Source organism: Mustela nivalis (assembly GCF_964662115.1).
Source record: "Mustela nivalis genome assembly, chromosome: 7".
Classification (NCBI taxonomy): domain Eukaryota; kingdom Metazoa; phylum Chordata; class Mammalia; order Carnivora; family Mustelidae; genus Mustela; species Mustela nivalis.
In genome coordinates this window covers 94,325,195-94,350,471 of record NC_139026.1, presented here as the reverse complement: position 1 = coordinate 94,350,471, position 25,277 = coordinate 94,325,195, and the positions used below count along the sequence as shown (strand labels likewise).

Sequence of the window (25,277 nt, the reverse complement as noted above, 5' to 3'; positions counted from 1 at the left end):
ATTTTCAAATATACTGAATGAGAAAGCCTCACAATTACTGAAAAAATTGTTACTTATTAAAAAAAATGATAATTTCTGTCAAAAAAAATTCATAGAAGAATCAAATGGGTAAAATACGCTACGCATTTTTTTTTTAATTTATTTTTTATTTTCAGCATAACAGTATTCATTATTTTTCACCACACCCAGTGCTCCATGCAATTCGTGCCCTTTATAATACCCACCACCTAGTACCCCAACCTCCCACCCCCCACCCCTTCAAAACCCTCAGATTGTTTTTCAGAGTCCATAGTCTCTCATGGTTCACCTCCCCTTCCAATTTTCCCCAACTCCCTTCTCCTCTCTAACTCCCCATGTCCTCCATGCTATTTGTTATGCTCCACAAATGGAACAAATAATGCTAAAATTTATATGGAACCAGAAAAGATCTCGAATAGCCAAAGGGATATTGAAAAAGAAAGCCAACGTTGGTGGCATCACAATTCCGGACTTCAAGCTCTATTACAAAGCTGTCATCATCAAGACAGCATGGTACTGGCACAAAAACAGACACATAGATCAATGGAACAGAATAGAGAGCCCAGAAATAGACCCTCAAATCTATGGTCAACTCATCTTCGACAAAGCAGGAAAGAATGTCCAATGGAAAAAAGACAGCCTCTTCAATAAATGGTGCTGGGAAAATTGGACAGCCACATGCAGAAAAATGAAATTGGACCATTTCCTTACACCACACACAAAAATAGACTCAAAATGGATGAAGGACCTCAATGTGCGAAAGGAATCCATCAAAATCCTTGAGGAGAACACAGGCAGCAACCTCTTCGACCTCTGCCGCAGCAACATCTTCCTAGGAACAACGCAAAAGGCAAGGGAAGCAAGGGAAAAAATGAACTATTGGGATTTCATCAAGATCAAAAGCTTTTGCACAGCAAAGGAAACAGTTAACAAAATCAAAAGACAACTGACAGAATGGGAGAAGATATTTGCAAACGACATATCAGATAAAGGACTAGTGTCCAGAATCTATAAAGAACTTAGCAAACTCAACACCCAAAGAACAAATAATCCAATCAAGAAATGGGCAGAGGACATGAACAGACATTTCTGCAAAGAAGACATCCAGATGGCCAACAGACACATGAAAAAGTGCTCCATATCACTCGGCATCAGGGAAATACAAATCAAAACCACAATGAGATATCACCTCACACCAGTCAGAATGGCTAAAATCAACAAGTCAGGAAATGACAGATGCTGGCGAGGATGTGGAGAAAGGGGAACCCTCCTACACTGTTGGTGGGAATGCAAGCTGGTGCAGCCACTCTGGAAAACAGCATGGAGGTTCCTCAGAATGTTGAAAATAGAACTGCCCTATGACCCAGCAATTGCACTATTGGGTATTTACCCTAAAGATACAAATGTAGTGATCCAAAGGGGCACATGCACCCGAATGTTTATAGCAGCAATGTCCACAATAGCCAAACTATGGAAAGAACCTAGATGTCCATCAACAGATGAATGGATCAAGAAGATGTGGTATATATACACAATGGAATACTATGCAGCCATCAAAAGAAATGAAATCTTGCCATTTGCGACAACATGGATGGAACTAGAGCGTATCATGCTTAGCGAAATAAGTCAATCATAGAAAGACAACTATCATATGATCTCCCTGATATGAGGAAGTGGTGATGCAACATGGGGGCTTAAGTGGGTAGGAGAAGAATAAATGAAACAAGATGGGATTGGGAGGGAGACAAACCATAAGTGACTCTTAATCTCACAAAACAAACTGAGGGTTGCTGGGGGGAGGGGGTTTGGGAGAAGGGGGTGGGATTATGGACATTGGGGAGGGTATGTGCTTTGGTGAGTGCTGTGAAGTGTGTAAACCTGGTGATTTACCCCTGGGGATAAAAATATATGTTTATAAAAAAAAAAAAAAAAAAAGAAAGGACAAATACCCAACTTTTGTAGCAACATGGATGGGACTGGAAGAGATTATTATGCTGAGTGAAATAAGTCAAGCAGAGAGAGTCAATTATCATATGGTTTCACTTATTTGTGGAGCATAACGCTACGCATTTTTAAAGAAATTTAAATCAAGATTTAACTACCCTGCTACAATTGGTTTCTATTTTAAGATGTAAAAAAAAATATTAACAAAAGTTGTCATTTACTGAGAGATCAGTTTAGGCTAACTTTACATAAGCTACAACATCTACCTATGAATTTACTATAATACACACACATGCACACGCATATGTATTTTTTAATGGATAATCTTCCAAAGACCACTGGAGTTGGTTTTTAATCTTTGTTTCATAGATTAGCAAACTGAGATGTGGTACTATTCGGTAGTGTTAATAAGTGTTGGAGCCAGGGTTCAGTCCTGTTTCATGTTATTCCAGGTCTGTAATTTCTATAGGGTATGGCGCTGCCTTTTCAGGATTGCACACATAGTCATCAAAATTACATCAAGGAATATCTTAAGAAATTTTATTTTATCTAAAAGACCCAATGTTCAGGGGCACCTGGGAGGCTCAGTGGGTTAAAGCCTCTGCCTTCAGCTCATGATCGTGATCCCAGGGTCCTAGGATCGAGCCCTACATCAGGCTCTCTGCTCAGCAGGGAGCCTGCTTCCCTTCCTCTCTCTCTGTCTGCCTCTGCCTACTTGTGATCTCTGTCTGTCAAATAAAATAAATAAAACCTTTCAAAAAATAACTAAAATACCCAATGTTTAGATCAAGAAAGTGGATTAAAATCTAAACAAATGGAGGCTGATAATTTTATAATTGGATGGAATTACTCAAAATCAAAATATCATTATTTGATAGACAATTTATGATGTAAAAATTAAATTACTTATTGAAATGCCCTATTGTATTGACTATCTTGCAAAAGGTATAATTTTTAAAACATAACTGAATAAAGAAAAGCTAACAATCTAATATATAGTAATAAGGAAGAGGCAAACATCGTTTAAAATGTAATTCAGAGACATCCAGGGAGGATGGCAGAGAAAGAGAATCCTAAGCTCACCTCACCCCACGGACACACTTAGATAATAGCCACATCAGTGTAATTAACCCAGAAAATGACCTGAAGACTGGTAGAACAGACCCTCCACAGCTAATGGTAGAGAGGAGGCCACATCAAAAATGGTAGGAAGGGTGGCCACTCAGTCAGGAATAAAACTGACTGCAAGACTGCCTAGAAGAGGGAGAGACATGCAAGCCTATAGAAAGGGCAAGGCAGACCCCACACCAGGTATCTCAGGCATGGGAGACCCACACTGGGAAGATGAATCTCCATAACATTGGGCTTTGAAAACCAGAGGGACATAACTTTATGAGTTTTTATATCAAATGAAAGTGGGGATACCACTTGGTCAAAGCGAACTGATTCCCTGCCTTTAAAGAAGTGTATAAAAAATAGCACCTTAGAGACACAACATAAAGGTAACAGTTTGAAAAACGTGGTAATATGGGAAGGAGATTTAATTATTAATCCCAGAACATGTCCTGGAGGGGTAGTGATCTTTAGGAGTCTTCTCCAAGAACAAAGAGTGGGTAGGCATTCTTTCCCTCCACCACCACTCACAGACATCTCCAGAAATCAGTCCAAACACTGTCTACCTAGCCTGCTAACAGTGTGCCCCAGGCCCAAGTTTTCCTGCAAACTGCCCCCTCCAACTTAACCTTGACAGGCACTCCACAAAGAAGATCCAGGTCTCCTCCCACAGCAGACTGGCACAAACCTTGCTAACTCCATGCACCCTACCCTCATGTTCTCCTGCAGACCAGCCCTCAGCAGAAGTCCATCCAAACAGGACCACAAGTGCAACACTGTGCAAGCAGCCCTAATAGTGGCCAACAGCACTCTAAAGTGACTCCTACCCAGGGCCAAGGGAAAGAGAACCACATACGCCATTCCAACTGTGGCCCAAGCATGGGGCTAGGGGCAGATATCTGGTCTGACTGCAGGCCAGGCCCACAGATAAAGGCCTTTCAGGGATAAGACATGGAAAACACCCTGCCACTTGGTGTGACCACAGCTCTTGCAAATGCCTGATTAGACCCAACTAAAGCCCAAGGAAGGCAGCCACAGACTGGCACATTAACAACACAGGAACTAAACTTCCTCAAATGGACAAAGTGAGACATTGAAGATGACTAAATTGAAGGCAAACATGGCTCGGCCACAACAATAGATGCACACAAAACACATAGGAGACACCCCTAAAACACCAGGTTCTGGTGAACAGGGGACAAGGCATTGCAGCATATTACAGGACCTCTTCTTCATACAGCCACTACTTCCAAGAGCAGGAGATGCAGCTGAATTTCCTAACACGGAGAAACAGACAGAGAGTTAGACACAGTGAGGAAAGACAGAAATATGTCCCAAAGGAAAGAACAGGACAAAATCATAGCAAGAGAGTTAAATGAAATGGAGATAAGCAATATATTGATAAAGAATTTAAAGTAATGTGGGGTTCTTTTTGACCAGATTCTTCTTTTATTTGCATATATATTTTTTTTCTCTTGTCATATACTTTTGTCAGACTTTTTGTTTGTCTCTTTCTGTTTGTATACTTCATCAATCTTACCTTGGGGCCCATTTGGGCTGAAGCTTCTCTTTTATCTTCCCTTTCTTTCCTGTCTCTCTCTCTCTCTCTCTCTCTTTTCTTTTCTTTTTTCTCTCGTTTGGTTGGGGAATCCTGATTGCTCAGAAGCTTTCCAGGGTGCACCTTGACTGCACCACGGTTGATACACCCAGCTACATCCGTTCAGTCATCTCTCACCAAAATGACTAGAAGAAGGAATGCCCAACAGAAGAAAAATACAGAGGATGGACCTTCTGCAACAGACCTAACGGCTATCAACATAGACAGTATGTCAAAAAGAGAATTCGGGCTAACAATTGTTGGAGAAAGCCATGGATGACCAAATGGAATTGATGAGAGCCAAAATGAAAGCAACCAGAGATAATGTTCACAATGTTAGTGCAGAGCTGAAAGCTACCAGGGATGAGGTTCCAAATGCTCTCAATGAGTTCCAATCTAATCTAAATTCTCTCAGTGCTAGGGTAACTGAGACAGAAGATAGAATTAGTGATCTGGAGGACAAACAGATAGAGAGAAAGGATCAGGAGGAAGCCTGGAACAAACAGCTTAGAAGCCACAAAAACAGAGTCAGGGAAATAAATGATGCCATGAAACATTCCAATGTCAGAATTATTGGAATCCCTGAAGGGGAGGACAAAGAAAGAAGTCTAGAAGGTATAGTGGAACAAGTTTTTCATGAAAACTTTCCCAGTCTCGCGAATGGAACCAGTGTTTATGGACTAGAGGCCGAATGCTCTCCACCCAAGATTATAGATTCCAGAAAAACATCAAGGCACCTGATAGTGAAATTGAGGAGTCATAATTGTAGATATAATCTCTTGAAAGGCACTAGGACAAAGAGGCTCCTTACTTACAAAGGAAAGCCCATCAGAATAACGTCAGACCTGTCCACAGAGACCTGGCAAGCCAGAAAGGGCTGACAAGATACATTCAGGGCACTAAATGAGAAGAACATTCAGCCAAGAATACTTTATCAGCAAGACTGACATTCAAAATGGATGGAGCGATAAAGAGTTTCCAAGACTGGCAAGGCTTAAAAGGGTATGCAACCACCAAGCCACCACTGCAGAAAATATTAAGGGGGGTTCTATAAAAGAGGAAAAATCCTAAGAATAGCATTGAACAGAAATATAGAGAAAATCTACAGAAAGAAAGACTTCAAAGGTAACATGATGTCAATAAAAATAAATCTATCAATAATCACTCTCAATGTGAATGGCCTAAATGTGCCCATAAAATGGCACAGGGTTGCATATTGGATAAAACGACGGGACCCATCCATATATTGTCTACAAGAGACCCACTTTGAACCTAAAGATACACCCAGACTGAAAGTGAAGGGATGGAGAAGAATCTTTCATGCCAATGGGCCTCAAAAGAAGGCTGGGGTAGCGATTCTCATATCAGATAAATTAGACTTTAAACTAAAGACTGTAGTCAGAGATACAGAAGGACCGTTCATCATTCTTAAAGGGACTATCCACCAAGATGATCTAACAATTGTAAATTTCTATGGCCCCAATATGGGAGCTGCCAATTACATAAGAAAACTGTTAATCAAGATAAAGAGTCATATTGATATGAATACATTAATAGTAGGAGATCTTAACACACCTCTCTCAGAAATAGACAGATGGCTGAAGCAGAAAATCAATAAAGAAACTAGAGCATTAAATGACACATTGGGGGGTGCCTGGGTGGCTCAGTGGGTTAAAGCCTCTGCCTTCAGCCCAGGTCATGATCCCAGGGTCCTGGGATCGAGCCCCGCAATGGGGTCTCTTCTCAGTGCAGAGCCTGCTTCTCTCTCTTTCTCTGCCTGCCTCTCTGCCCACTTGTGTTCTCTGTCAAATAAATAAATAAATTTTTTTTTTTAAATGACACATTGGACCAGATGGACCTCATAGATATATACAGAACATTCCACCCTAAAACAACAGAATACTCATTCTTCTCAAGTGCACATGGAACCTTCTCAAGAATAGATCACATACTGGGTCACAAATCAGGACTCAACTGATACCAAAAGACTGAGATGATTCCCTGCATATTCTCAGATCACAATGCTTTGAAACTGGAGCTCAATCACAAGGAAAAGTTCGGAAGGAACTCAAACACCTGGAAGCTAAAGACCACCTTGCTTAAGAATGCTTGGATCAACCAAAAGATCAAAAACGAACTGAAACAATCCATGGAAACCAATGAGAATGAAGACACTTTGGTCCAAAACCTATGGGATACAGCAAAGGCGGTCCTAAGGGGGAAAAACATAGCCATCCAAGCCTCCCTCAAAAAAAATTGAAAAATCCAGAATACACCAGCTGTCTCTACAACTTAAAGAACTGGAGAATCAACAACAAATTAAACCAACTCCACACATAAGAAGGGAAATAATCAAGATTAGAGCCGAGATCAATAATGTAGAAACCAGAGATACAGTAAAACGTATCAATGAAACTAGAAGCTGGTTTTTTGAAAGAATCAATAAGAGTGATAAACAATTGGCCACACTAATCCAAAAGAAAAGAGAGAAAGCCCAAATTAATAAAATTATGAATGAAAAGGGAGAGATCACAACTAACACCAAGGAAGTAGAAACAATCATCAGAAATTACTATCAACAGTTATATGCCAATAAGCTAAGCAACCTAGATGAAATGGATGTAAACTCCCAAAATTGAACCAGGAAGAAATTGACAACATGAATAGACCACTATCTAGTAACGAGATTGAAGCAGTGATCAAAAACCTCCCAAAAAACAAGAGCCCAGGACCTGACGGATTCCCTGGGGAATTCTACCAAACTTTCAAAGATGAAATAACACCTATTCTCCTGAAGCTGTTTCAAAAAATTGAAGCAGAAGGAAAATTTCCAGTCTCTTTCTATGAAGCCAGCATTACCCTGATCCCCAAACCAGGCAAAGACCCTACCAAAAATGAGAATTTCAGACCAATATCACTGATGAATATGGATGCTAAGATTCTCAACAAGATCCTAGCCAACATTATCCAACAGCACATTAAAAACATTATCCACCATGACCAGGTGGGATTCATTCCTGGGATACAAGGATGGCTCAACATTTGCAAATCAATCAATGTGATAGAACAAATCAATAAGAGAAGAGAGAAGAACCACATGGTCCTCTCAATTGATGCAGAAAAAGCATTTGACAAAATCCAGCATCCGTTCCTGATTAAAACGCTTCAAAGTATAGGGATAGAGGGAACATTCCTGAACTTCATAAAATCTATCTATGAAAGACCCACAGCAAATATCATCCTCAACAGGAAAAAGCTTGCAGCCTTCCCGTTGAGATGAGGAACATGACAAGGATGCCCACTCTCACCGCACTTGTTCAACATAATATTAGAAGTCCTAGCAACAGCAATCAGACAACAAAGAGAACTAAAAGGTATTCAAATTGGCAATGAAGAAGTCAAACTCTCTCTCTTCGCAGATGACATGATTCTCTATATGGAAAACCCAAAAGACTCCACCCCCAAACTACTAGAACTCATACAACAACTCAGCACCGTGGCAGGATACGAAGTCAATGTACAGAAATCAGTGGCTTTCTTATACACTAAATGAAAATACAGAAAGTGAAATTAGAGAATCGATTCCATTTACTATAGCACCAAGAACCATAAGATACCTGGGAATCAACCTAACCAAAGAGGTAAAGGAACTGTACTCAAGGAACTACAGAACACTCATGAAGGAAATTGAAGAAGACACAAAAAGATGGAAGACCATTACATGCTCTTGGAATGGAAGAATAAACATTGTTAAAATGTCTATACTGCCTAGAGCAATCTATACTTTTAATGCCATTCCGATCAAAATTCCACCGATATTCTTTAAAGAGCTGGAGCAAATAATCCAAAAATTTGTGTGGAATCAGAAGGGACCCGGAGTGAATTTTCTCATGTAACTCTTTCCCACAAATCCACGCCAGGTACTCAAGCAGTATATCAAATCTTGGGGGAAGGAACAGATACTGTCTCAGATTGAAATCAAATGTCTTCTGAATATATTTCAAGTTTTCAAATGCAGACGAATGAGGAAGAGGATATAGAGCTAAAAGAAACCCTTTTAATATATTCCAAATCAATTCAAGATGCATTATAGTCAATCTCCAAAAATGGGGGCAGTCTAACAGAGTAGAGAAAAATCTCCTAGGATTCAGAAAGCTGGGAATGGGCTGAAAAGCAAAGGACCTCACCAGTATGCAGACAATGGAATGGCATCTTTGTAATGCTTAAAGGGCAACAACAACAAAAACTAAAATTCTTCTTCTGCAAAAAGCCCATCAGATATAAAGCCAGATAAGACATTTTTACACAAAAAAGCTGAGATAAGCTATTCACTTAGAGTTCCAATTAAAAGAATGCTAAAAATTCTTTCTTGCCTCTTTTTTTTTTTTCAGATAGAGATAAAAGAGTGTGTGAATCGGCGTATGGGGATGGTCAGATGGAGAGGAAAAGAGAGAATCTTAAGCAGGCTCCCCACCCAGCCCAGACTCAGTCTCATGACCCTGAGATTGTGACCTGAGATGAAATCAAGAGACAGATGATTAACCAACTGAGCTACCCAGGTACCCCAGAATGCCAAAAGTTCTTTGTGCTAAAAATGTTTGATATCAAATGGAAAATGGGTACACAGAAACAGAGTACCAGAAATCTTGATTTTGGCTCAGATTGTGAGATTGAACCCCACATCAGGCTCCACTCTGAGCCTGGAGTCTGCTTCTCTTCCTCTCCCTCTAACCCTCCCCCTATTCATATACTCTCTTTCTCTCTCTCAAATAAATAAATAAATCTTAAAAAAAAGTACTGTAACATCACTTGCATTTATATCCAGAAAACTTCTCTATTCACTAGTTGACTCTAAACCTCATAATCAGTTTTATGCTTTTGCTGGAAATTTTGGAAAGTGATAAAATTAAGCTGCATTGTCATTAAACAGGCTTTCTAGATCTATTTTTAAAGTGAGATTTCTGTTTAACTTCTGTCACCAAAAGTAGTTTTTGTTTCTGTTTTGTGTGTGTGTTTTGAGAGGGAACTCTGATTTTCAGGCTCCCTCCTCTCTTTCTAATGTTTCTCTGACAGTATATATAGACACAGAAATCATTTTAGTACATAATTTACTTCAGATGATGTATATCGAGTGCACTGGTTTAGTGAAGAGCAAAGTAATAACAGCCTACTTCTTCCTGTGTTATTCTTCTTTAATAATTGCAAAAGTTTCCCTTTGGTTGATTTTGTGCAATTGTAATGAATAAATATTTTCTTACACTGTTCATCATTTAAGAGAAAGTCTCTTTCAAAGGTTTTGTAAACATCATAAACTTTCTTGACTTAAAATATTGCTATTTTTACAGTATCAAATTTAACATTTGTTTTATTTGCTAAATATGCAAATAAATTAATAAAATTATTTTATTTATATGTCTTTGGAGACCCAGGTACCAAAGACATGAAGAAACTTTTCTATGTTTTACATGACCATATTTTAAGATAAAAGTCTAGATTATCCTTTCTATTATTCTTGTAATATTTGGAAAATTACAAGGCATATTTTTTCTTCTTTATTATGATTTTATTAAAGTAATAATGTGTATTACTGAAAAGGCTTACTCTGATAAGCCAAAAGAAAAAAGTGTAAAATCACATAAGGTAGAAATAACTAATCCAATTATTTGGGAGTATATTTTTCCCAACTTTTCCCTCTGTGATTGTACCCAGAAACATTATGTACTAATGTGATTAGTAAATGCATGACATATAATTGAATACATCACTTGTCAAATATATTATTATCCTTAAAAAATTTTATGCAGGGCGCCTGGGTGGCTCAGTGGGTTAACCCGCTGCCTCCGGCTCAGGTCATGATCTCAGGGTCCTGAGATGGAGGCCCGCATCAGGCTCTCTGCTCAGCAGGGAGCCTGCTTCCTCCTCTCTCTCTGCCTGCTTGTGATCTCTCTCTGTCAAGTAAATAAATAAAAATCTTTATAAAAAAATATTTTGTGCACCTATTTATATCTCAGTAATTAGAGATAATCATCTATTTAATTTCAAGTTTATCATTATATTTTTTAATTAATTTATTTTCAGCATAACAGTATTCATTATTTTTTCACCACACCCAGTGCTCCATGCAATCCGTGCCCTCTATAATACCCACCACCTGGTACCCCAACCTCCCATCCCCCATCCCTTCAAACCCCTCAGATTGTTTTTCAGAGTCCATAGTCTCTCATGATTCACCTCCCCTTCTAATTTCCCCCAACTCCCTTCTCCTAAACTCATCTCTTTTGTCAAGATTTTGTGGTTTTTCCTTAAGAATTCTCCATTCTTAATGTGACAATACACCTCATGTTTATGATCTAAATTTTTTTTAAAATATTTTTATTTATTTATTTGTCAGAGAGAAAGAAACAGCACAAGCAGGGGGGCAGCAGGTAGAGGGAGAAGCAGGCTCCCTGCTGAAAAAGGAGCCCAATGCAGGACTCTATCCAAGGACCCTGGGTACATGACATGAACTAAAGGTAGATGCTTAACTGACTGAGCCACCCAGGCAGCCCATACTTCATGTTTTAATCACGACTAATTACAGTCTTTAGATTCCCCTTAGTTTTTGTTTCTAAATTATACAAGCTTTGTTAATAGCATCCTTGTAGAAACATTTCACATTTGTCATTAATAATATCATTGAAATTTCTAGGACAAGGATGTGCTTATTTTTTAAATGCATTTGAATGTCATCAAAATGACATCTATAAAGTTTTTATCCATATTATACTTTAAGGCCACTGCATGAACATTTGCCTTTGCTTACATGAAACTCACCATTGCATTCTATTTTTTTTTTTAAAAAGTTTTAGGGTCTCCTGGGTGGCTCAGTTGGTTAAGCATCTGCCTTTAGCTCAAGTCATGATCTCAGGATCCTGGGGTGGAGCCCTGTATGGGGCTTCCTGCTCAGTGGGGAGCCTGCTAATCTTTCTCCCTCTGCCCCTCATCACTCGTGCTCTCTCTTTCTCTCTCAAATAAATAAAACCTTTTTAAAAAGTTTTAAAGGATACTGGTGCTTTGTTTGATGTAGTAATTGTACTGACTCTGAAATCACCCATATAATGGTTACCTATTCAACCTGTATGTAAAACTATCACGTAAAACAAAACAAAACAAAAAATGTTCTCCTCCCTGCCTTCTGCAGATAAAGTTTTCCCCAGAGGGATGCCTAGTTGGCTCAGTGATAGAGCATGAGACTCTTGATCTTGTGATTTTGAGTTTGAGCCCCACATGGGGTATGGAGAGTTCTAAAAAATCATTTTTCTTAAAAAAAAAAATGTTTTCCCTAGAGTTTTCTCTTTGTAGTTGCTGGTTATACCTTATTAACTCATCTTTCTGTAGGATACTAACAACAAAAAAACTTAAGGGCTTTGTAAATCTGTTTTGGACTATAGCTGCTCCATAACAGTTCCTAAATTATCACCAGTTTTTTCCAATAATTATTTATAATAGCAGCTAGTCAGTAGTTTATGTTTTGAATAAGTATTCCCAGGGTAACAGGTTTCTTAAATTGATGAATTAAAAGAAAAATTTCCCTGGAGATCTCATTTAGTTTATTATGTGAATGGTTTTAATTGCTTCCTTTAAAACATTGCCTTGCCAAACTCCTACTTTGTGTCCAGTTCTCACAGCTTAAACTGCTGTCATATTAGGGAGGGAGGACTGACCTAGGGCCATAGCTTTCTGCCGAGCTGTTACACATACCAGCCGCTCAGTGTGATATATTTGAAAGCATTAGCTTTACAAGCCACCCACATTCTGTCCATTGTCCTCTCCTCAACCTAGAAGTTCTTGGGACATCTCATAGTAATGTTCTCAACCCCGAGTACTCTGGGAAATATCCAACACACCCTTCTTCTTTTTTTTTTAAAGAAAATCTTTTATTTATTTTACAGAGAGAGAGATTTTAAGCAGGAGGAGGGGCAGAGGGAGAGGGAGAAGATGACTCCCTGTTGAGCAGGGAGCCCCATGTGGGGCTCCATCCCAGGACACTGGGAGCATGACCTGGGCCAAAAGCAGATAGTTAACCAACAAATCTTTCTTTTCCTATTCTCTTATTCCCTTTTATTTTCAAATTTATTAAGAGACAATATTGGGAAAATAACTGACCCTGAACTGTGACTGATTGAGTTATAGTTATTGGCTTTCAGAGATTTTTTTCCCCATTCTAAAAGAGTTCATGGGTCACTAAATAAATCAGTGTCAGGTAGTATGTCATTAACTATCTATATCTAATCTATATATATCATCTATGTCTATCATAAAATTATAATATTTTGGTGAACTATTTACACAATATCATACAGCCTTGATGAAAATATTTCAATCAGTAAAGATCTTATAACTCATTTTACAATTATTTAAATAGCTTTTTATCACAAGACTGGTAAAAAATAGATCTAATCTGTTACTCAGAGGAAATTGTCATCTAAATCTCTCAAAGGGAATAGTAAGTGAAATCACAAACATTATACTTACTTTTCTTTGAGTAATAGCTCCAGCTCATTAGTAGTTCTGAAGGTTAAAAAGATGAAGAGGAAAATGTTAACAGGGGCTTGTGTGTGGGTTGCTGATCCCTCTTATCCATGGCCTATCATATTCACTGGGGTTCTGAGATGGCCTACATCTCTGGATTTCTTATTTCTAACACAATGAAAATATTTTCTTACTTAGACCTTTTCATTTCTAATGTAGGAAATATCCCCTAGTTCTCTCCCCACTTAAAAGTTGAATACTATTCAGGGACTTCCAGAGTATGAGGAACTCTATTTGGTTTGAAGAGCTGGTAATTCTCATCACTCTAATTTTACACCAATAAGACTATTTTTTGGAAAGGCAATTGCTGGTAAGACAGAATCTAAGCATATAAACAGAAGGGCTCTTGTGTCTCAGATTAAAAAATCACTAATGAATCCCTTGTGCAAAGTATTTGAGAAAGAATCCTGAAAGATGCAATGGTGAGGATGGTTTCTTAGAGACTGAAGACTCAACAGAAACACCAGACACAGTCTGAAACAAAACAGTGACAATCAGTTGATAAGAAAACAAACAGACCTCTTAAAATTTTTTTTCATCATTTATAGCAGCTAAGTGATCATAAAAGACCATTTTTCTTTTTCTTTATTATTTTTATTATATTTACTTATAAAGTAAAAATAAGATAATTTAAAAAAGGAAAAATATAAGTATAAGTTAGCATACTTTCAATATTTTTGAATATATATTTTTTAATGGTTATATACATTTCTATAATATATTTCTAGTAATAATATTCAATGTTTTATTATTTATTTATTTATTTATTTCTAAAGATTTATTTATCTGATGGAGGGAGAGAGTGAAAGGAGTGGCAGAGGGAGACGGAGGGAAAGAATCTCAAGCAGACTGTAGGGAACCCAACGTGGGGCTTGATCTCATGATCCTGAGGTCATGACCAAGGCCAAAAGCTAGAGTTGGGCACGTTACTGACTTGTCACTCAGGTGACCCTAGACAACTAGATTTTAGGACAAAGTTTAATATCAGAAATAAGGAAGGTCATTTCAGAATGATGGAGATCAATTTATTAAAGTGGCATAGAAATTCTCAGAGTTTATGCTCTTAATAACACAGTTTCAAAGTATCCAAAACAAAAACCGACAGAATGTAAAGAAAACTGGACAAATACATAATAGGATATTTAAATACTTATTTCTCAAAAACTAGCAGAACAAATAAGCAGAAAATCAGTAAGGATATGGAGGATTTGAACAATGCTATTGACTAATACCTAATGGATAGAACAACTAGGCAGAAGATTAACAAGGAAAAGGAGGACTTGAAAACTTATGAACCAGTGATGTTTAACAACATCTATAGAATAATCTACCCAATAAGAGAAGAATATATTCATTTGAAATGTACACTGAACATTTGTCAAGATAAACTATATTCTGAACCATGAAACAAATCTTAGTAAGTACAAGAACATTCAACTTTCACAAAATGTGTTCTTAAAATTGTGTATCAAAAGAAGGGTCTCCAGGAAACCCATAAATATCTAGAAACTGAATAGCACACTTAAAAATTAGTCATGTTCCAAAAAATAAACCCAAGGGAAAATTATAAACACGGCCTCACTGGTGAATTTTACTAAACATTCAAAGAAAAAATGCCAGTCCTTTTCAAAGTGTTCCAAAAATTTGAAGACAGGGACACTTCCAAATTCATTTATATGAATCAGTGTTACCCTGATTCCCAAGTCAGATATGTTACTACTACTGGAGAATTTTGGTCTGCATATCAGCCCAGGCAGGATGAAACTCATATTGCTTGAATTTTGTTTCCCTGTCTTCAGCAACTTTCTGATATTTTTCAATGGTAACTTTGTAGAATTCTGAGCTCTTCTCCTTTAGCCAGTTGCTCTTTATAGAATACATTCTGCATCTTTATCACTTGATCTTTCTCTTCCAGTTATTTAGCCAGGTGCTTCCTTGGTTTGTTCTTCTTCACTTGATATCCTTCTGTGAAGAACTGCTTTGGTTAACTGCTCATTGGCAAAAGTCCTTTCAGTTCAGTTCTTTGCCTTGCTTTAGTTGTTTCTGATTTTCTGACTCTTTCTTGGTTTGCTCCAACGCTTGCTCCTCAGCCACTCTTCTTTTCAATTCTTCATCAGAAACTGAGGAACCATAAACACAAGAATACTGTTGAGACTTTGGACCAGATAGGAAGGTTTCCTTCATATAATCAATCACATTTTCTGAAAGCCAGATGTCTTTTACCATGGTGATATTCTCATTCTTCTCTACCTGGAAGTGACCTTGTGGGTGCTGGTGATTTCATGGCTCTTGCCCCTGCAGAGACTTAGTATGGAACCAAGAGCACTATAGATCCCACCAGGAAAGATCCACATGGACATGTCCAGACTCTTTGCAGGGAGGGAGCAAGGCCAAAACCCCAAGAAGAAGCAAGGAGAAGGTGCCTGTCCTTAGGATTGTCTTAAATTCTCTTTTTCCTACTTCATTATTAGTGTATAGAAATACAATGGATTTATGTACATTGATTTTGTGTCCTGTGACTTTATTGAATTCATTTATCAGTTCTAGTAGTTTTTTGGTGGACTCCTTAGGGTTTTTTATATATATAGTATTATGTCATTTGCAAACAGTTAAAGTTTTACTTACTCCTTACCAATTTGGGTGCCTTTTATTTTTTTCTTGTCTGATCATTGTGGCTAGAACTTCTAGTACTGTGTTGAAAAAGTGGTGAGAGTGGACATCCTTGTCTTCCTGATATTATGGGGAAAGTTTTCAGTTTTTCACCACTGAGTATGATGTTAGCTGTGGATTTTTTTCATATACAGCCTTTATTATGTTGAGGTGTGTTCCTTCTAAACCTACTTTGTTGAGGGTTTTTTTTTTTTTTATCATGAAAGGATGTTGTACTTTGTCAAATGCTTTTTCTGCATCTTTTGAAATGGTCATATGGTTTTTGTCCTTGCTCTAATTGATGTATCACATTGATTGATTTGCAAATATTGAACCACACTTACATTGTGGGAGTAAGTTCTAGTTGATCATGGTGAATGATTTTTAAAATGTATTGTTTGATTCAGTGTGCTAATATTTTGTTGAGGATATATTTTTTTAAATTTTTATTTATTAATTTTTAAATTAACATGTAATGTATTATTTGCTTCAGGGGTACAGATCTGTGAATCATCACTGTTGAGGATTTTTGCATCCATGTGTATCAGATATATTGGTTTGTAGCTCTCTTTTTCTGGGGCATTTTTATCTGGTTTTGGTGCCAGAGTAAGTCTGACCTCATAGAATGAATTTGGAAGCTTTCCTTCATCTTATATTTTTGGAGTGGTTTGAGAAAAATAGGTATTTACTGTTCTTTAAATATTTGGAAAAATTCACCTGTGAAGCCATCTGGCTCTGGACTTTTGTTTGTTGGGAGTTTTTTGATTACTGATTCAATTTCATTTCTGGTAATTGGTCTGTTCAAATTTTATATTTCTTCTTCATACAGTTTTGGAAGGTTATATGTTTCTAGGAATTTATCCCTTTCTTCTAGGTTGTCCAGTTTGTTGGCATATAATTTTTCCTATATTCTCTTATAATTGTATTTCTGTGGTGTTCATGGTTATTTCCCCTCTTTCATTTCTTTTTTTTTTTTTAAAGATTTTACTTATTTATTTGAAAGAAAGAGAAAAAAATAGAGAGCATACATGAGTGGAGTGAGGGGCAGAGGGAGAAGTCTCAAGCAGAATTTGAGCTGAGCATGGAGACTGAGACAGGGCTTGATCCCAAGACCCTGAAATCATGAACTGAGCTGAAACCAAGAGATGGATGCCTAACTGACTGAGCCACCCAGGTGCCCCTCCTCTTTCATTTCTGATTTTTTTATTTGAGTTCTCTCTGTTTTTTTTTTTTTTTTTTGGATGGGTCTGTCTAAAGGTTTACCAATTTGCTAATCTTTGAAAATGACCAGCTTCTGGTTTCATTGATCTGTTTTATTCTTTTCTTAACATTTTATTTCATTTATTTCTCTTCTAATTTTTACTATTTCTTTCCTTCTACTGGTTTTAGATTTTATTTGTTCTTTTTCCTAGCTCCCTTAGATGTAAGATTAGGTTATTTATTCCAGATTTTTCTTGCTTCTTGAGGTAGTCTGTATTGCTGTAAACTTCCCTCTTAGGACAGTTTTTGCTGCATATCAAAGATTTTGGACCATTGTGTTTTCATTTTCATTTGTCCCCATTTTTTTTTAAATTTTCTCTTTGATTTCTTGGTGGTCTATTCATTGTTTAATAGCATGTTATTTAACCTCTATGTGGGTAAATTTGTGGCTTTTCAGATTTTTTTTTATGGTTAGTGTCTTGTTTCATAATGTTGTGGTTGAAAAAGATGTGTGGTGTGACTTTGAACTTTTTGAATTTGTTGAGACTTATTTTGTGGCTTGATGTGTGATCTATTTTGGAGTATATTCTATATGCTCCAAAAGAATGTATATTCCGCTATTTTAGGATGGAATATTCTGAATATATCCATTAAATCCATCTGGACCAATATGTCATTTAAAGTCATTGTTGCCTTACAGATTACCTATTTAGATGATCTGTCCATTGATGTAAGTAGGATGTTAAAGTCTCCTACTATTATTTTGTTATAATCATTTATTTCCTTTATGTTTGTTATTAATATTTTTATGTATTTGGGTGCTCCCATATTGGATGCATAAATATATGCAATTGTTATATTTTTCTGTTGAATTGTCCCATTTATGGTTATATAGTTTCCTTCTTTGTCTTTTGTTATAGTCTTTGTTTTTAAATCTATTTTTTCTGATATAAGTATTGCTACCCCAGTTTTCTTTTCACTACCACTGGCATGATAAATACTTTTTCCATCCCCTCATTTTCAATTTGCTTGTTTTTAGGTCTAAAATAAGTTTCTTGTGGGCAACATGTAAGATTTTATTTCTTTATTTGTCAGACAGAGATCACAAGTAGTCAGAGAGGCAAGCAGAGAGAGAGGAGGAAACAGACTCCCCACTAAGCAGAGAGCCCGATGCGGGGCTCAATCCCAGGACCCTGGGATCGTGACCTGAGCTGAAGGCAGAGGCTTTAACCCACTGAGCCACCCAGGCGCCCCATCATCACTCTATCTTTTGATTAGAGTGTTTAGTCTGTTTACACTCAAAATAATTGTTGATAGGCATATACTTATTGCCATTTTGTTACTTGTTTTATGGTTATTTTTGTAGTTCTTTGTTCCTTACTTCTCTTGCTCTCTTCTTTCGGGGTTTGATGGCTTTTTTTTTTTTTTTTTTAGTCAAATATTTGGATTACTTTCTCTTAATTTTTTACCTATCTATTACTGTTTTTTTTTATTTGAAGTTGCCATTAGGTTTATGTGCAACATTTTATGAACATAGCAGTCTAATATTAAGTTGATGGTCACTTTAAATTTGAACCCATTCTAAAAACACTAAATGTTTACTCTTCCTGTGCCTCTCTATTTTACATACATGGTGTTATACTTTAAATCCTTTTTTGGTAAATCCCTCAACTGATTTTTATAGGTATACTTAAAATTATTGGTTTTGTACTTCTTGCTTTTTAGATTAAAAAAATTTAAAAATATTTTGTTTATTCATTTATTTGAGAGAGAGAGATAAAGAATGAACAGGAGTTGGGGAGAAACAGTGGAAAATGGACAAGCAGACTCCATGCTGAATGTGGAGCCCCACATGGGACTTGATCCCAGAACCCTGAGTTTATGACCTGAGGCAAAATCAAGAGTCTGATACTTAATGAACTGGGTCACCCAGGCACCGCTTTTTCTTACTTTTTAAAAAATCCTGCTTATTATCTTTCCTTTTTATTGAAAGAATCCCCTTTCACGTTTCTTGTAAGGCTGGTTTCATGGTGATGAATTCCTTGAAGTTTGTTGGGAAACTCTATTCTATTCTTGTATTCTGAAAAATAGCCTTGCTGGATAGAGTTATCTGGGTTGCAGGTATTTTTCCTTTTAATACTTTGAATACAGCATGTCATTCCCCTCTAATCTGCCAAGTTTTGGGGGATAGCCTTATGGGATTTCCTTTATATGTAACTGTTTTCTTTTCTCTTGTTTGTTTTCTTTTTCTTTTTCTTTTTTATAATTCTTTCCTTATTGCTACTTTTTGCCATAATTTTACTTAGTACATGTCTTTGTGTGAACTCTTTGTTGATTTTATTGGTGTTCTCTATGCCTCCTGGATCTGGATTTCTGTTTCTTTTCCCAGATATGGAAGTTTTTATCTTTTTTTCTTCAAATAATATTTTTTGCCCCCTTTTATCTCCCCTTTCCTTCTGGGATCCCTATAATGAGAATGCTATTATGCTTCATGGTGTTACTGAGTTCTCTTTATCTATTCTTATTTTTTTTAAAGATTTTATTTATTTATTTGTCAGAGAGAGAGGAGCGAGAGTGAGCACAAGTGGACAGAGTGGCAGGCAGAGGCACAGGGAGAAGCAGGTTCCCCTCCAAGCAAGGAGCCCGATGTGGGACTCAATCCCAGAACGCTGGGATCATGACCTGAGCTGAAGGCAGCTGCTTAACCAACTGAGCCACCCAGGCGTCCCTCTATTCTTATTTTTTAATTATTCTTATTTCTTTCTTCTATTCAGCATGATTGTTTTCTATTACTCTGTCTTCCAGGTTGTTGATTCTTCCTTCAGCTTCCTCTAACTTACTATTTATTCCTTCTAGTGTATTTTTTAATTAAGTTATTGAGTTCTTCATGATTACTTGGTTCTTTTTAATATTTCCTATCTCTTTGTTGTGGATCTCACTGAGGTCCTTCACTGTTTTCTCAAGTCCAGTGAGTATCTTTATGACCATTACTTTAAATTCTTTTTTTAAATTTTTTTTAAAATTTATTTTCAGTGTAACAGTATTCATTGTTTTTGCACAACACCCATGCAATACATGCCCACTCTAATACCCACCGCTTGGTTCCCCCAACCTCCCACCCCCCCGCCTCTTCAAACCCCTCAGACTGTTTTTCAGAGTCCATAGTCTCTCATGATTCACCTCCCCTTCCAATTTCCCTCAACTCCCTTCTCCTCTCTAACTCCCCTTGTCCTTCATGCTATTTGTTATGCTCCACAAATAAGTGAAACGATATGATAATTGACTCTTTCTGCTTGACTTATTTCACTCAGCATCATCTCTTCCAGTCCCATCCATGTTGCTACAAAAGTTGGGTATTCATCCTTTCTGATGGAGGCATAATACTCCATAGTGTATATGGACCACATCTTCCGTATCCATTCATCCGTTGAAGGGCATCATGGTTCATTCCACAGATTGGTGACTGTTGGGCTCCCCGCCGAGGGGAGGAGGCGCCCGGGCCAGCCGGAGGACTCTCCTTGGGGCTGAGCGGGATGGTGAGTGTCGCGAACCCGGAACGCACCCACAGAAGACACCGGGCTCGGGGGATCTGTCGAAATAGGATCTCACTTTATTGTGCGGGGGCACACCTTATATAGAGCAGCAGAAGGGAAGTGAGGACAGAGGGGGAAGAGCCAATAAGATTATGCCAAGTAGCAGTTGCTGGGTAAGGCGTGTCGGGCGAGAGGAGGAAGTGCCATAGGTTTCAGGAACCAAAACTGTGAAATTGGCGCCTTGTTGGCCGGAAGAGACGGCAAGCCGGCGCCATCTTTAATCTGGGCCGCACCCTGTGGAGGCACCTCTAGTTATGTGCCTTACATTTCCCCCTTTTGTTTTTGTAGGCATGACTTCTGTCTTAGGTTGCCAGTGACAAGACAACAGGCTTACCCGTCATTGAGGGTCATACAGCGTAGGTATGTCCTCTGTCTTAGGTTGCTCTGTGTCTTTCATTGGTCTTACCCGTCACTGAATATCACGCTGCTATGAGGGGCATCTCTTTTAAGGCCTGTCTTAGGTCGCTCCAACCGGTATGGAGTCTTACCCGTCATTGGCCAAAAGAGATTAGTGATATATCTCTTCATCGCGAGTGGCCAGCCTTTGGTAATGTACTTGAACGCTCATAAGCTGAATGGCTTCCATCCTCTTTTGTATAAATTGAGTTAGCTTATTGATAAAGCAGGGGCCAAAGGAAATTACAGAATTAAGAGGGGGCCCAGAAGAGGAGCGAGGTATGGGAGGAGACCCCCGAATCCAGTCCAGAACGGACTGTTCCATATCTCTCAGCGTCTTTTTTCCAGGCCTTCTTGTAGTTTTCTAATCTTATCTTGAACTATGCCCGATTTGTTGGCATAGAAGCAGCACTCTTCCTGTAAAAACAAACAGATGCCTCCCTTTTCGGCAGTTAAAAGATCAAGACCTCTGCGGTTTTGGAGTACTACAGCGGTTAAGGAGTCTAATTGTTCCTGGAGGTTTAAGATGGTTCCTGCTATTGTTTGGAGATCATCAATCATTTGTTGGGAGAGTGTTTTATAAAAATGGAGAGAGGTGCCCAAACCGGCCGACCCAGTGGCTACCCCAGCAGTGATGCCGAGCCCCAATAAGAGAGGGATGGCGGGATTGGCTCGAGCATTTCTCTCTGCAATTTGTTGGCATTCCTCCTTGTATAGGGCTGTCCACTTTATATATAAGGCCCCTGGAAGAACGGCCCTAGCTAGCGACCGCCAGTACTACATTGGTGAGATCTCTGGGGGTGGTGTATTCTTCCCCTACTCCCCCTCTTTTTATTTTTTGTAATGTGGTCTTGAAGGTTAAGTGGGCTCTCTCCACTATTCAGCACCTAAAAAGCTCAGCTGCTGTACATGGGGCATGGGCCAGACCTCGGAGGATGGTTTCTGTCCATGGGGCATTGGGCCCGTCCTCTAATACTGCCTTTTTGAGCTCCTTAAGGTCCCCAGGTTCCCATGGGTACCAAGGAGCCGGACGGTTGCCTTCTGGGTTAACGTTTATGGGGAAAAGAGAGCAGCTGGAAGGCTCAGGGGAGGTATGCTCCGGAGGGGGGGGGCAATAAGGAGGCAGAGGAGTGGGTGCTGATGGTTGGAGGAAGGGGTTAGTAGAAGGGGGGCGCGTAGGAGGGCCTTCAGCCTGAGATTTGGGTTGGAGATCCGGGGGCCAAGGAACTGCATCAAAGGGATCTAGCAAGGGATAGAGCCTCTTTGGTTTAACAGGGGGGTCTCCAGTGGTGTTTGAGACGGTGGAGGCGGGCTCCTTTGAGGGCTGGTGGGATTCATTTGGGGCAGCTGCTTCGGGAGGGTCCCTAGTGGCCTCAGGTTGTGTGGGGAGAGGAGTTTGGGATCTAGGGTGGCAGGATGTCTCCTTTGACCCCTTGGGAGGTCGGGGAGGAAAGCAACTTTTTAATGCTGCAAGGGTAGGGTATGTACCCAGGGGGGGGACTTCACCCCTGTTGACATGGGCTTTGCGAACTAATTGTTCGATACGGTCCCAGGTGTCCCAGTCAAAGAGATTACTTTCAGGCAGCCAAGGGGAGGCTTTAATAAGGGTTTCCCATGTTTTGACTGGGAGTCAGTGAGGGAAAGACCGCGGCTCTTCAGAAGGAAGCATAGGGATTCTAAGGAAGGGTCATTTTTAGAAGAGGACTACCCCATAGCTTATGGGGGTACACTCACCCGTAGACCGATTGGCCCGTCAGCGAGAAGAGCGAGGTTCCTCACACGGGGCACCAGTTGTTGGGCTCCCCGCCGAGGGGAGGAGGCGCCCGGGCCAGCCGGAGGCCTCTCCTTGGGGCTGAGCGGGATGGCAAGTGTCACGAACCCGGAACGCACCCACAGAAGACACAGGGCTCGGGGGAATCTGTCGAAGCAGGATTTCACTTTATTGTGCGGGGGCACACCTTATATAGAGCAGCAGAAGGGAAGTGAGGACAGAGGGGGAAGAGCCAATAAGATTATGCCAAGTAGCAGTTGCTGGGTAAGGCGTGTCGGGCGAGAGGAGGAAGTGCCATAGGTTTCAGGAACCAAAACTGTGAAATTGGCGCCTTGTTGGCCGGAAGAGACGGCAAGCCGGCGCCATCTTTAATCTGGGCCGCACCCTGTGGAGGCACCTCTAGTTATGTGCCTTACAGGTGACTGTGGCCATTGCTGCTATAAACACTCTGGTACAGAAGGCCCTTCTTTTCATGACATCTGTATCTTTGGGGTAAATACCCAGTAGTGCAATGGCAGGGTCATAGGGAAGTTCTATTTTTAATTTCTTGAGGAATCTCCACACTGTTCTCCAAAGTGGCTGCACCAACTTGCATTCCCACCAACAGTGGAAGAGGGTTTCCCTTTCTCCACATCCCCTCCAACACGTATTGTTACCTTTCTTGCTAATTTTGGCAATTCTAACTGGTGTAAGGTGGTATCTCAATGTGGATTATTTTTTAATTTATTTTTTATTTATTTTCAGCATAACAGTATTCATTATTTTTGCACCACACCCAGTGCTCCATGCAATCCATGCCCTCTATAATACCCACCACCTGGAACCCCAGCCTCCCACACCCCCACCACTTCAAAACCCTCAGATTTTTTTTCAGAGTCCATAGTCTCTCATGATTCACCTCCCCTTCCAATTTTCCCCAACTCCCTTCTCCTCTCTAACTCACCATGTCCTTCATACTATTTGTTATGCTCCACAAATAAGTGAAACCATATGATAATTGACTCTCTCTGCTTGACTTACTTCACTCAGCATAATCTCTTCCAGTCCTATCAATGTGTCTTTAATTTGAATCTCCCTGAGGGCTAGTGATGATGAACATTTTTTCATGTGTCTGAGAGCCATTTGGATGTCTTGATTGGAGAAGTGTCTGTTCATATCTTCAGCCCATTTTTTGATATGATTGTCTGTTTTGTGTGAGTTGAGATTGAGGAGTTCTTTATAGATCCTGGATATCAACCTTTTGTCTGTACTGTCATTTGCAAATATCTTCTCCCTTTCCGTGGGTTGCCTCTTTGTTTTACTGACAGTTTACTTTGCTTTTTTTAATTTCTTGAGGAATCTCCACACTGTTCTCCAAAGAGGCTGCACCAACTTGCATTCCCACGAACAGCGGAAGAGGGTTCTCCTTTCTCCACATCCTCTCCAACACATGTTGTTTCCTGTCTTGTTAATTTTGGCCATTCTAACTGGTGTAAGGTGATATCTCAATGTGGTTTTAATTTGAATCTCCCTGAGGGCTAGTGATGATGAACATTTTTTCATGTGTCTGATAGCCATTTGTTTGTCTTGATTGGAGAAGTGTCTGTTCATATCTTCTGCCCATCTTTTGATATGTTTGCCTGTTTAATGTGTGTTGAGTTTGAGGAGTTCATTATAGATCCTGGATATCGACCTTTGGTCTGTACTGTCATTTGCAAATATCTTCTCCCATTCCATGGGTTGCCTCTTTGTTTTGTTGACTGTTTCCTTTGCTGTGCAGAAGCTTTTGATTTCGATGAAGTCCCCAAAGTTTATTTTTTATTTTGTTTCCTTTGCCTTTGGAGACATATCTGAAAGAAGTTGCTGTGGCTAATATCGAAGAGATTACTGCCTATGTTCTCCTCTAGGATTCTGAAGGATTCCTGTCTCACGTTGAGATCTTTTATCCATTTTGAGTTTATCTTTGTGTACGGTGTAAGAGAATGGTTGAGTTTCACTCTTCTACTTATAGCTGTCCAGTTTTCCCTGCACCATTTATTGAAGAGACTGTCTTTTATCCACTGTATATTATTTCCTGTTTTGTCGAAGATTATTTGACCATAGAGTTGAGGGTCCATATCTGGGCTCTCTACTCTGTTCCACTGGTCTATAGTGTCTGTTTTTATGCCAGTACCATGCTGTCTTGGTGATCACAGCTTTGTAATAAAGCTTGAAATCAGGTAACGTGATGCCCCCAGCTTTATTTTTGTATTTCAACATTTCCTTAGCGATTTGGGGTCTCTTCAGATTCCATAAAAATTTTTGGATTATTTGCTCTGCAGAAGCTTTTGATCTTGATGTAGTCCCAAAAGTTCATCTTTTTTTTTTTTTAGCCTTTGGAGACATATCTTGAAAGACGTTGCTGTGGCTGATATCGAAGAGGTTACTGCCTGTATTCTCCTCTAGG

The 25,277-nt window shown here is 39.1% G+C and overlaps 1 pseudogene across 1 annotated transcript; it reads right to left on the bottom strand.

The window, feature by feature from the left end:
* Positions 1-14,962: 14,962 nt before the first annotated feature.
* LOC309870323 (MICOS complex subunit MIC19 pseudogene) lies at positions 14,963-21,213 on the bottom strand (annotated as a pseudogene). The gene is made up of 3 exons: positions 21,092-21,213; positions 19,099-19,222; positions 14,963-15,493 (listed from the first exon to the last, which is right to left on the bottom strand). The product of its transcript is annotated as an MICOS complex subunit MIC19 pseudogene (transcript).
* Positions 21,214-25,277: the final 4,064 nt, after the last annotated feature.